This window comes from Sander vitreus, chromosome 8, assembly GCF_031162955.1.
Source record: "Sander vitreus isolate 19-12246 chromosome 8, sanVit1, whole genome shotgun sequence".
Lineage (NCBI taxonomy): Eukaryota > Metazoa > Chordata > Actinopteri > Perciformes > Percidae > Sander > Sander vitreus.
This window is the reverse complement of record NC_135862.1, coordinates 32,587,596-32,601,531: the sequence shown is the minus strand read 5'-3', so window position 1 is coordinate 32,601,531 and position 13,936 is coordinate 32,587,596. Positions and strand designations below refer to the sequence as shown.

Below are 13,936 nucleotides of genomic sequence, written 5' to 3'. Positions count from 1 at the left end.
TGCAGTCAATGTATACGGTCTACCAGTGACGGCTTGCAGGAGAAGAAATGTATAATACCAGCATTGGCATAGAAGTAGGCAACACTTGAATATAAGACAGCGTCTATGCATAGTTTCCTTAAGGTCTACATTCTTTTTTTATGAGTTGTTGGTGAGAATGTTTACCCTCTCTGGCAAACTCTTGACCTCCTGGTATTGAAGTAATTGTTATTTTTCCTGGGGGTAATTGGCCTTGTCTCCTCCCACATGTCACATCAAGATGAATGACTTCATTTGTAAAGGCCATGTGGCCCTAACTTGCTTAATTAGAACAAATAAATCCACCAGATTGGGTAAAGGTCACCACAGAAGTTAGCCATTACTGGAACTGGCATATCAAGTCAATCCGACTGATTAACTGTACAGCTGTTGTGTCCTTTTTGCACCTTTCTCAATACATTTGGTGGATTATTAGAGGCTGAAGTGTGTGTGTATGTGTGTGTGTGTGTGTGTATGTGTGTGTGACATTTCTGTAAACAATCTGTGATATGTAACATTATTCCAGCATTTATCTTATAAAAAAACAATAAATATAATAATGAAAAGAGGAATAAAAAATGTTAAATTGAATGTTACGCCAAACACTCAACTAAATATTTTACAGCCGATTAATGGCGGTCTTCACGATTAGCTAATCGCATTCTTTCAAATCGCGATTTTGATTTGAAAAAGATGAATCGTTCAGCCCTAGTTACTAATATGCAACAACATTGTATATAACCGCATGAGAACCGGTATTTTTTTCTCTATGTCACAGAGGGAGAGCTGCCAACTTGGCCCATGTGGACGCTGCGGTTGTTTATTCAGATACTCTGATAACACACAGCAAGCTTTCACTGCAAGGCTAGCTGCCATGCAAGAGTTAGAATGGCAAGGGCATAGATCATTTTCTGTGTGTGTGTGTGTGTGTGTGTGTGTGTGTGTGTGTGTGTGTGTGTGTGTGTGTGTGTGTGTGTGTGTGTGTGCGTGTGTGTGCGTGTCCCAGATCATAGATGAGTGTGTCTGGGTCTCTATCTGCATCTGTCTTTCTATTTTCCTTTGGGTGTGAAACGGGGCCAGACGAGGCTGTAATAATGTTTCGTGGTTAAACAAGGATTCTTCACCTAAATACTTTTTCTTTCTTCTACCCACACTTGAGTGCTTCGCTGGACACTCCCCATTTGACTTCTACTCTACTGTGTCTCTCCAGAACAGCTGTAATTTCTGTCATCATTTACATCATGCCATTTTTTTCTCTCCAGTAAAGTGCTGTTGAATAAACTGACTTTGATGTAAAGAATGCAATACATTTGAATGATATAATGTAGTTTTGGCGTGTCATAGGTCTGATCTGGATCAAGCCCGGCCAATGTTGGCTTATGTAGGCTAATAGCAATATTGATTTTTGAGAGTGAAACATTCAATACTTAAAAAGTTATTGATATCAGTATATATTATGATTGCATGTACTCTTTTTGTTTACGCATCTCATTGCATCGTGTGTTTAAGTCATTGACTTTGGAGACATGCAGTGACTTTGCAATGTAACTGTACAGCTTACACAATATGCACACAGATATATTTTGTTTTGGCATGTTGTGCTTATTTAGTACTGTATGGTCGTCTAATGGTGTTTCTTCCCCCGTTGGACCTATTTCTAATGGATGTTGCCTCTAACCAAGTCAAGATCCGTGTAATAAATTCTAGAGAGAGTCTAGTGTTATCATAGCTGATAGAAACATTAGCCACAAAAGTAAAACTCAAGTTGTAATAAACCATAGTTTTCCTTTAACACTCCCATGATACCACTGTCAATTTTTGTACTTTGTGTCAACGTACAGTCCCAGTTATGGCCACCGGTGCTCTGGCTTTTTGCCTTGGAACAGACCGCTTTATGAATACTGTTTTACGGTGTAATTTTTACTTACAAAGCTTTTCTCCTCACTTTACATTACACAATATGCAAGTCTTAAATACTGTGGTGGCTGATCCACTGGCTGTTCTGCCTATCCGCTCCCAAATGACCCAGCACTTTGACCTGGCTGAGCAACAGTAAATGCTTTGAGTCGGCCGCCAGCTTCTCCTCCCGGCCATTAGGTACCATCAGGCTGCCTCTCTCCATCTGAACCTCCTGTAAACAAATGAGCCAGCCGTTGGACTGTGAGAAGACCCCTACCCCTCCCTTCATTCTCCAGTCTAAACACATATAGTGTGTCCCTCATGTAACCCATAACTTGGCTTGATCCTGCATAATGTGATCGATCCCGCATAATGATGTCAAAACTCAACTGTGCCCCACCAACACACACACACACACACGCACATGCACTTTATTCTCTACTGTGGCTGGCTCTGGTCTTTATATTTGCTGATTCACAGTAACTCACAATCGAATAACCATTTCCTGGAAAGTAGGTCAGCTTTTTTGTGACTCCAGTGTGCATCCTTGCGTGTTTATTTGTGTCTGTATGTATGTATGTATGTCTGTATGTAAGGTCTGAGACAGAGAGAGAGAGAGAGAGAAGAAGATGAAGATGAAGAAGCAATGTGTGAGACACAAATGGGGCAGAGGGCCCAGCGGAGGGGTACCCCGATAGGCCCCAGAATTCCCCCGAGCAGCACCCAGCATAGAGGAACAACTATGGCCTTTGTTGGTCACCCCGTGGATCTCACACAGAGTTAATATAGACTTTTCCCACTGACTCTGCCAAGAGTCTGAAGTCATTTAATGAAGTGGCGGCTGAGTTTAGAAGGAGCCAGTGTGCTCGCTGCTTGCGCTGACAGAATGGAAAATGTCTGTGTTATGCAGCGAATAGCGAGTGACAAGAGGAGTGTGTTCTGATACTCACCTCTCTGGACACACACACACACACACACACACACACACACACACAGATGCATATAACAAAGCTTGGATGACAGACACTGCGATTATACCAATACACATGCATTTCTTCCGGATGGTTGTGGCTCATTGATTCAGGCATAGATCATTGATTCAGACAGGTTTGTAATTAGCTGTGATTAGGTCGAACAATACCAATGTCCCCTACTGAACTCAACTTAAATGTTCAAGTGGCATTTGGTTTCTGTTTTGTCTCTGTGTGAACCTGAATGTTTTTTTGTATAGATTGAGTGTGACTCTGTGGTGAAAAAAGAATGCTCAAGGCCTAAACTTAAGCATACTTGTGGCACTCATGTACTTGAAAATGAAAAAGCCTTTTTGTTTCACAAATTCTTTGTAGTTGTCTCTGTGTTTGGTTCATTTATCAGAGCACAACCTCACCTTTCATGTACATTTTCACGGCTGTCTATCCACTTCTGGTATGAATGGACAGTATCTCTGTATGTATTTGGTCGCACTTCTATTCAAGGCACTGTCTTTTCATCTATTTATGGGCAGATTGCAGTCTGTTTTGGTGTCCTATTGTGCAGCTGTCAGTTATTTTCAAAACACTCGAGTGTCATTTGCCTCAGATTCCATCCCTTTCAATTCTCGCTTCTTTTCTATGGCCCGGCTAGCGTACATCTCATTGAGCGTGCATCAGCGGGCAGATTCATTCTTCTCTCCTTCTAAAAGCACATTTCTTTTTTTCATAGCAGCCATAAGCCTCCTTTTTAAATCCACGGACAATGTGTTTTTGTCCATCCTCCGTCCTTTTCAGTGGAAAGAGTAGGGATTCTCTCTCTCTCTCTCTCTCTCTCTCTCTCTCTCTCTCTCTCTCTCTCTCTGAGGGCATCTGGGGGGAACCCCTGAGCGTGGTGCTTCTTTTGGAGCTCAATTGTCTGTCTGTAATGAACCATGATGAAAGATAACAGAATGAAATGTAATAATTCATGCTGGCCTCGGCGAGGAGCACGTGGCTAGCGCTTGGCCCGGGCTGTGATAGCCTCCTGCTCGGCTCCCCGAACAATACTCGGGGCCCTGCCAGCACCACTCGCCCTGCTCCGGTCCAGCAATCTTGTTGCCCTCTCCTCTCGCTGTCCCCTTGCTGCTATTCAGAATCACTTAACGCTGGAAGGTTCTCTGTGATCACTGGCATGCCAGAGCATCTCTTTGGGAAACAAGGCAAACTGTCTCCTTGTACCGACCGCCTTAGCATTCCTTCATTATTTTTATTTCCACCTCGCCTCTGTTTTATATGTTTGGTCTGTCTTGTCAGGCTTTTGACCCATAGTTGAGTCTGTCAGATGAAGGTGGACAATAAATACCTCTTGTCAAATTCTGTCACTGCATAATGTTCCTTTTGTCCCAATTGTGTTTCTTTGCCTGGAACCTTTCATCATGGTACACAGGGATGTTTAATGTGCTTTATTTATCCAGGGAAAGTTGGAACAACACACTCAAAATCTCACCACCACGCCACACACACACACCGTGTGGGGCACTGAGCTCCTTAACAAGTATATTTGGGGATTGCATGTCTTGCTTAAGGGCACATTGGCAGAAGTTGTCCAGAGGTTTTGTCATTCACTTTCCTCAATCATATTTCTCCAGCTGCTCCAGGGATTTGAACTAGCATTGCCCCTTTGGTCCCAATACTTCTCTAACTTCTGTCCTAGTTTCGTGGCACTATGGCCCTGATGAATGCACAATCTATTTGGGAGCTACTGTTTGCTTGCGACATTGGCAATCAAGGCATTTTAGAAATGTGAAGAATTTACTTTGTGACAAGAGTTTGAGACAGCCTGTGACCTTCCCACTCTGCCCCCTTTATTCAGTAACTTTCCCAAGGGAAGTCTAAGAATGGAAGCCAGTGAGACCCAGACTGTTCAGTCAACTGTATCATCGATGGAGAGCATGTACCTGATTTTAATTTAAGTGCACTTTGAAGGCAACTTGTCTGGTTTTAGGTTGTGCTGCTCTATGACAAATGATGTGGTGTGGATGTTGGTGGTTGAAGATGGCAGTGGAGATTAGGAGGTGGAGGAGAACGAACAGAGACTCGATTGATGCTCCAGACCGGCAGCTTGGTGTGTGTGTGTGTGTTGGCCTTTTTTTAATATTTGTTTTGGGCTTGCCTTTTAATTGATAGGACAGCTTTAGACAGGAAAGGGGGGACGACATGCAGCTAAGGGCCACGGGTTGGAATCAAACCCGGGCCACTGAGGTAAGGTCCATCGTTTCATTCACTTAAGCTTCATTGACACTTCATTGAACAACAACATACGATACATGTCTAGTGTTGCAGGAGTGCCATCCATGGGTAAAATCTGTTGTGAACTAAAGATCCAAACCAACGCTGTACATATCTATGGCGGGACTCACATTAGCTGGAGGCGGAGCTGTACATGGAACTCCATCTTAGCTTAAAAGTTGTGTTGACTAATGCAACTCAACCTTCAACACAACTTTTTTAATGTGATGGACAGAGAGAATGAAGAAAGATAAAAACAGAATGAAAGAGAGTCCTACTGTAAGCGTGCTTCGAGTGTGCCAGTTCACCAGTTTGGTGGTCTTCCACCGAAGGTTGTTAATTAGTGCAGCATGTAGACTACAGTTTTATTGCCAGCACTGATGAAAAGAGGGGGAGAGAGAGAGAGAGAGAGAGAGAGAGAGAGAGAGAGAGAGAGAGAGAGAGAGAGAGAGAGAGAGAGAGAGAGAGAGAGAGAGAGAGAGAGAGGACTGTATAATTGCCAAGAAAGAGGAATTTGTGATAGGACGAGAGTGGTTCCAAATGCTGGAGCAAAGCATGGAGACTCCCTGAGTTCCTGCCTCCTGACCCATTTGTTTGCTGCAGGGGCCCTTAGCTGTAGAGTCAGACAGCAACTGTAGACAAGAGAAGTAGATCCACTGAGGAATTGCAGTGTTTCGACTTAGAAAAAGCCTAGGTAAATGGCCTGAGGTTCAGGGCTGCACGATATTGACAAAATGTGATATTGCGATATCGATTCGGAATATTGCGATATCAATATTAATTTCGATATTTTTAAACATATGTAACATTACAAAAGTTATGGGAAAACGCATCAAAATAGATTCATAACAAATACAACACAAGGTTTATTTCAACTGACAGTCATATTGGACTGGTCCAACGTGAATAAATAAATAAGGACCATGTCTACAGAACAGGACATGTTTTACTGGTTGGACAGTATAAAATATATAAATAAATAAAATTAAAATAAAAACTTTTCTTTCGCTTCTCTGATTTGTTTCGTTTTGTTGTCTCTATCTATTTCTTCACTTACACTGTCACTCTGTCGAAATATGCACACACGTGGTACGCTCCACAGGGTTTGTCACGTAGTGGACCTGTGCGCCTTGCGACACTTTCGATATAATATTGCGCAACGTGATATCGCGATAACGATATTGAGTCGATATATCATGCACCCCTACTCCAAAGGTACAGAGTCTGGTGTTGGGAATGGAGAGCAGGCCAGCGTCTGAGGACTGGTAGGTTTTGGGGTCGGGTGTATGGATGGAGGAGGACGGAGAGGTACAGTGGGGCCAGGGCATGGAGGGATTTGTAGGTGAGGAGGATTTTATATGTCATGCGGGACTATCTATTTCACTTTTCAAAATATGCACACACGTGGTACACTACACAGGGTTTGTCACGTAGTGGATGTGCACATGGCACGGTAACTGGCCAATGAAATGATGATCATTATAGTGTTTCAAGCGGGCTCTAAATCAAACACAACTAAGCCACACAGTCAACGGACGGGACGCAGTGCTCCACAAAATAAACAAAATATTGCATACTTATCGATAGAATATTGCACAACGTGATATTGCGATAACGATATTTAGTTGATATATCATGCACCCCTACTGAGGTTTATACTTGAGCGCTGGTGTCTGATTCATTCTAGCGTATCTCTTTAAGGGAATAACAACAAGGCATGTGTGTGTGCGTGGGGAGCGTGTGGTAGAGAGGGTGAGAGAGTGACGGAGATTAGCTCCGGAGCAAGTACTGACCCCGGAGGCATAGACGGAGAAACAAAGTGTCTCCCCTATCCTTTATGACCACGGTGGGAAAGCTGTAGCAGGAAAAGTTCTCTTTCTCTCTCTCTCTCGGAAATGAGTAGGAGGAAATGTGACGCTACAAAGCCACGGCCAAGCAGACCAATCACATTGTTGCGGCCTGCGTCTTCGTGACGTGTAGTTACAGTTTTTGAGAGGTGCACGTCAGGCTACGGCTTTGGGTATGGCTTTGGGTACAGCCTAGGGTACGCCGTAGGGTACGCCGCAGCAAAATGTACATTGCGCAGTAGAGTAAAGAACTGAATTTGTTATACGTTTTGTAAAGTGAGGGGGACTGGTGGAAAGCTTAGGGGTAAACAGGGAAGCCCACACAAACTGGTGATCTGGCCACCCATCCATCTCAGTTTCAGGCAATTGAGGCATCAACCCTCCCTTGTTATGGTCAGCTCTCTCTCTGCCCTGCTTTAAATGTCTTTTTCCTGTGTGTCTGTGTTTGTTTGTGTTTTGTCTGTGTTTTTCCGTTTGGAGTGCTGGAGGCGTGGTCTGGAGGAAAGTAGGTCAAGGGGCGTGGCCGCTTCTACCATGCACTGCCGATCTTCACAGCTGCAGCTAATCATCCAGATTCAACCCAGCAGTATTTAAACCCGGGCTGATCATCCCCTCAGCGCCAGTTCGTTAACTACAACCCATGTGGTAACTTGGCTCCAAGTCCCAGAAGAATTCTAGTTTTGCCTTTGTTCGCTGTGCTTAAACTTACCCTGTGTCTCTCTCTAGTTCCCGCTCAGACCTGCTGCTTTCTCCGCTGTGCCTGCATGCTCCCAGCCTCACCGTCCAGCCTCAGTCTCCACTTTGGGAAAACCACCAGTGTACTCATCTCTGCCTGTCTCCCTCGTGTCCCGAAACCACCTGGACTCTTCCCCGTCGTCTCGCCTCTATCTCGGACCAGCCAGGAGTTTTCCCGCCCTGACACAATCAACTGTGTAACTCTGAGTACACGTTGTTTAATTAAACCTTTTAAAACTGCTCTACATTGTCTGTGTGATATCTCTGCGTTCTGGGTCAGAACTAGCTCCTAACAGAACGAACTGGCGATGGACCCTGCAGAGATTTCACACGTAACAGACGAACGATTGTTTTGATCAAAAATCAAGGCGCTTTCTTAGGGCAGCACGACCAGTTAATTCACAAATTACTCGAGACCAATCAGCAATTGTTCAATCAAGTGACTCAGCTGTCTGCTCAAATTGTTACTCTGTCTCTTCCCAGTGCACCTAGTGTTTCACCTCTCCCCACTCCTCCCTCTCAGTCTGCTTCCTCAGCCATGGACTCCGCTTCATTCACCCGGGAACCCCCAGTGACCACCGGAGCCATTCTCTGGAGAACTGAACAATTGCAGAGGTTTCCTGCTCCAATGTGAACTCATTTTCCAACAGAAGCCGTTGTCGTTTGCCTCGGGATCATCTAAGGTACATTACGCACTGGGGTTACTCAGGGGAAAGGCACTAGTGTGGGCAGAAGCTGTGCGCTCTAATCAACACCTCACCAGTTTAACCTTTTCAGATTTTTTTTTTTTTTTTCCCCGCACGGTTCAGAACTGTTTTTGATCACCCAGATTATGTCGGAAACGCCTCCAAGAGACTGTTGGACCTCAGACAGGGTACTGAGAGTGTGGCTGAGTACTCCAATTGAGTTTTGGACATTAGCAGCTGATTCCAAATGGAATGATGAGGCACTACAGGGAATTTTTGTGCACGGTTTGAATCCTTCAGTTAAAGATGAGCTTGCTCTTCGCAATGAACCCAGTAACCTGCACAGTCTTGTTTCTCTAGCCATTAAGATCGACAACAGGCTCCGGGAGAGGAGACACACATGTTCGGGCGTCCAAGGCACCAAAGTCCTGTTCCTCCTCTCCCCGTCGAGAGCTCTCGACAGCACCGGTCCCCGCTACGAGTTATGAGGAGGAACCCATGCAATTGGGTCGGTCTCTGTTACCCCCAGCTGAACGCTTGCGCCGCCGACAGGCAGGTGAGTGCCTGTACTGTGGAAACTCCTCCCATTACCTCGCAAGTTGTCCTTTACGCCCAAAAGAAGAGGCTCGTTAGTGAGAGTGGGTACACTAGCGAGCCCAGTTCCTGAAGTTGAACCCACGTCGCCTCGTTTATCTCTCCCTGCAACTCTCCAATTTGGTTCACTACCACTGTCAGCCCTCATTGATTTGGAGCCAGAGGATAATTTCATTGACTCTAATCTGGTTAAGCAGGCTAACATTCCCCTCGAATCACTCCCATCCCTTATCAATGTGGCGACCATTGACAGTCAGTTACTGGCAAAGGTAACTCAGCAAACAGTCCCAGTAACTCTCGTTCTTTCCGGTAACCACCAAGAGGTTATCTTTAAGGTTGTGGCAGCATCGTTCTCTCCTCTCATTCTCGGTTTTCCCTGGCTCAGGTTACACAATCCTCAAATAGACTTGCAACACAAGACTAAACAGTTGGAACAGTTTGTCATTCCACATGTCTCGGTTCGGCTATTCCTCCCAAAATTGTAACCCCGACTGCATCTGTGAAACTGCCTGATTTGTCATTGGTCCCCAAAGAATATCTGGATTTATCTGAAGTATTTAGCAAGGAAAAGGCTTTATCTTTGCCACCTCACAGACCCTATGAATGTGCTATTGCGTTGTTTCCAGGAGCCCCCTTGCCTTCAAACCGACTCTACAACCTGTCCAGGCCTGAAAGAGAGGCGATGGAGAAATATATTGGTGATTCACTGGCTGCAGGTATTATTCGCCCATCGTCTCCTGTGGGGGCAGGTTTCTTCTTTGTGGACAAGAAGGACAAGACACTACGCCCCTGTATTGATTTTTGCGGATTGAACAATATTACAGTGTGAAATAAATACCCATTGTCACTCAAACTCTGCTTTTGAGCCCCTTCAGGGCGCCACGGTTTTCTCAAAACTGGACCTGCGCAATGCCTACCACCCTGTCAGGATTCGGCAAGGGGATGAGTGGAAAACGGCCTTTAATACACCACTTGGACACTTCGAATACCTGGTAATGCCGTTCGGACTTACAAATGCACCAGCAGTATTCCAAGCGATGGTGAATGATGTTTTGAGAGACATGTTAAATCGTTTTGTGTTCATCTACCTGGACGATAGTTTTTTTGATTTTTTCCTAAGTCCCTTGAGGAACATGTCTCCCATGTCCGTCTAGTCTTAAACGCCTCTTGGAGAACAAGCTTTTTGTAAAAGCAGAAAAATGTGAATTCCATCATGAGTCCGTTCCTTTCCTGGGGTTCATCATAGAGAAGGGACAGGGTTCTGCAAATCCTGAAAAAATTAAAGCAGTAACTGAATGGCCCATACCTCAGACTCGCAAACAGTTGCAACGTTTCCTGGGTTTTGCTAATTTTTACAGGAGATTTATCCAGGGTTTTAGTCGGGTAGTAGCTCCCCTCACCAAGCTCGCTTCCCCTAAAGTCCCATTTGTGTGGTCTCCTGAAGTAGACCAAGCCATGAATACCCTGAAAGAACGGTTTCCACCTCCCCAGTGCTCATTCACCCAGACACATCATTGCCTTTTATTGTGGAAGTGGATGCGTCAGATTCAGGTGTTGGAGCTGTTCTCTCACAACACTCCCCCACGGACCAAAAGCTCTATCCTTGTGCCTTTTTTTTTCTCCAAAAAATTGTAACCAGCAGAGATGCTACAATGTGGGGAACCGGGAGTTGCTGGCTGTGAAACTGGCATTGGAGGAATGGAGACATTGGCTGGATGGGGGAGAGCAGCCTTTTGTGGTTTGGACCGACCACCAAAACCTGGCCTTTATCCAGTCGTCTAAAAGACTAAACTCCCGCCAAGCCAGATGGTCCATCTTCTTCAGCAGGTTTAACTTTACGCTTACTTACCGTCCTGGCTCTTGCAATGTAAAACCTGATGCTTTGTCCCGCCAGTTCTCCGTCTCTGAAGATTCCAGTGAGCCTGAGTCCATCCTGCCATCTACCTGCGTCGTGGCCGCAGTCCGTTGGGAAATCGAATCCCGCGTCAAGTCGGCCCAAGAATCCGACCCTGGACCAGCAGATGGACCACCTGGCCGGCTCTATATCCCTGTGTCTGTGCGGTTTGAAGTGCTGCAGTGGGTCCATTCTTCCCGTGTCACCTGTCATCCAGGGATGCAACGTACCTTAACGTTGCTCAAAAGACATTTTTGGTGGCCGTCAGCTGAAGCTGACGTCCGGGCTTACGTGGCTGCATGTACCACCTGTGCCGGAGAAAAAGCCTCCCACCAGTCTCCCTCGGGTTTACTGCAGCCTCTGCCGGTTCCAAGTTGTCCCTGGTCCCATATAGCCCTGGACTTTGTCTCCGGTCTCCCTGTGTCTGAAGGTAATGATACAATACTCACCATTGTGGACAGATTTTCTAAAGCTGCTCACTATGTAGCATTACCGACTGCCAGTGAGGCAGCGGACCTCTTCGTCTTACATGTATTCCGTCCCCATGGAATACCTGTAGACATTGTTTCTGACAGAGGCCCACAGTTCATTTCTCAAGTCTGGAAAGATTTTTGTTCTGCTCTTGGCGCGACTGTCTCTCCTGAGGATTTCATCCGCAATCAAACGGCCAGACTGAGAGAGCCAACCAGAACCTGGAAGCGTCTCTTCGCTGCGTGGCGGCTCAGCATCCATCTTCTTGGGCGAAACACCTTCCCTGGATCGAGTATGCCCATAATTCCCTGACCACCTCTGCCACCGGCCTATCCCCCCTTCGAGGCGTTGCTGGGGTATCAACCTCCTGTTTCCTGATCAAGAGAGTTGGCTGTCCCTTCAGTTCAGGAGAACTTGCGTCGCTGTCATCAGGTTTGGCACAACGCCTTTGAGGCGTTGCTCAGGACTGCGGAGCAGAACAAGAGTTTGGCAGATCAGCGTAGGAGCCCAGCTCCGAAGTACCAACCGGGACAACAGGTGTGACTTTCCTCCAAGAACATTCCTCTGCGGATCGAATCATGCAAGTTGGCACCTCGGTTTCTGGGTCCATTCATTATTGATTCGATTATCAATCCCTCTGCTGTGCGGCTAAAGTTGCCACGGACTATGAGGTGTCATCCCACCTTCCATCTGTCGCAACTGAAACCTGTCCAGTCCTCTGTGCCCGCCTGCGGATCCTCCACCTCCTGTACGCATGATTGACAACCACCCAGCCTACACTGTCCAAAGGCTTTTGGATGTTTGGCGGCGGGGTAGGGGGCTCCAGTATCTTGACAACGGGGAGGGTTATGACCAGAGGAGCGTTCTTGGATCCCCAGGAGTTTTATTTTGGATCCGCAACTTCCATCGAGCTCAACCTGACAAGCCGAGGCCTAGAGGAACGCCGGGAGGCGTCCGTTGAGGGGGGTGGGGGGGTCCGCCCTGCTTTGGATGTCTTTTTTTCCTGTTTGTGTTTTGTCTGTGTTTTTCTGTTTGGAGTGCTGGAGGCGTGGACTGGAGGAAAGTAGGTCAAGGGGCGTGGTTGCTTCTACCATGCACTGCCGATCTTCACAGCTGCAGCTAATCCTCCAGATTCAACCCAGCAGTATTTAAACCCGGGCTGATCATCCCCTCAGCGCCAGTTCGTTAACGACAACCCATGTGGTAACTTGGCTCCAAGTCCCAGAAGAATTCTAGTTTTGCCTTTGTTCGCTGTGCTTAAACTTACACCGTGTCTCTCTCTAGTTCCCGCTCAGACCTGCTGCTTTCTCCGCTGTGCCTGCATGCTCCCAGCCTCAGTCTCCACTTTGGGAAAACCACCAATGTACTCATCTCTGCCTGTCTCCCTTGTGTCCCGAAACCACCTGGACTCTTCCCCGTCGTCTCGCCTCTATCTCGGACCAGCCAGGAGTTTTCCCGCCCTGACACAATCAACTGTGTAACTCTGGGTACACGTTGTTTAATTAAACCTTTTAAAACTGCTCTGCATTGTCTGTGTGATATCTCTGCGTTCTGGGTCAGAACTAGCTCCTAACATCCCTTGCTTAAAGGCATTTACCTGAGGAAATGCACGCTTCCTTACTCTTGTTATTGGATGGTTCCTTCTTGTGGTGTTAAAGAGAAATAATTCATGTAGGAGGATGTTCAAAAGGTCTTAATCCCTCTAAAGTCATTGCTCAATCCGCTGTCAGGTGTTGCTTTGCACATACAGTATGAATGGCTATAGTTTGATCGGGCACCTGACTTAATGTGGCTTCATTCAAGCCATTCATACATGAAAGCATGTGACGCTTTCACACAAGCTTGCCAAATTGTTGCACTGCATTTCTTAGAATATCAGCAACACAAAAGAGCAACCAACATCCCAGTGAGTCCAATCTAGAGCAGTGGGTCTGTCACTTTGTGAAGCGGTAACTCCTTGTCAAACAGCGTTTGGGATCACACATGTAGAGACTCGCTGATGTGTGTGTATACTGTACAAAAGTACCAAAAAAGGTCATTATCCAAATGTACCAGTGTGTCACTACAATTATTCACCCTACCACACACTGCACCTTGTTCAGCACCGTACAGATCCTGGGAGTGGAGAGGTTGGATGGAAAACACCGTTATGTCATCCCAGTTGCACCCACCCCGACTGGCCACACTGTGGTGCTTTGTGTGCAGCAGACAGAGGAGCTGGAAGGATGAATAATGTGATGCATGCTTAAGTGTACATGGAAGAGATGCTGTATATCGAAGAGATGTAGAGCTACAACTAGCATTTTTTTAAAAATATGAATGTATTGATTATTTTAAATCGATCAATCATTTAATTTATAAATTGTTAAACAACTGCCAATCACAATTTAAAAAAAGATCAAGGTCATATTTTCACATTGCTTGTTTTGTCTAACCGAGAGTCGAAACCCAAAAGTTGCTCATTTTATAAAAATATAAAACAGAAATTCTCATTTGGCAAAACTGGATCTGGGGTCTGTTTTGCAATTTGGCTTGATAAATGACTTATCGTCT

The 13,936-nt window shown here is 45.9% G+C and overlaps 1 protein-coding gene across 8 annotated transcripts in view; it reads left to right on the top strand.

The window, feature by feature from the left end:
* LOC144522634 (uncharacterized) overlaps positions 1-13,936 on the top strand; it is a 133,833-nt gene that overhangs the window by 15,598 nt on the left and 104,299 nt on the right. Inside the window, exon 2 of one of the 8 annotated variants that reach the window (XR_013502418.1) lies at positions 8,262-8,421. The exons of 6 other annotated variants lie outside the window; for them this stretch is intronic. The gene's annotated coding sequence lies outside the window, so the exon portion shown is untranslated. Of the gene's footprint in view, positions 1-6,440; positions 6,465-8,261; positions 8,422-13,936 lie in introns of those variants that run through there. One more of the 8 variants, XR_013502421.1, reaches the window with a different exon arrangement.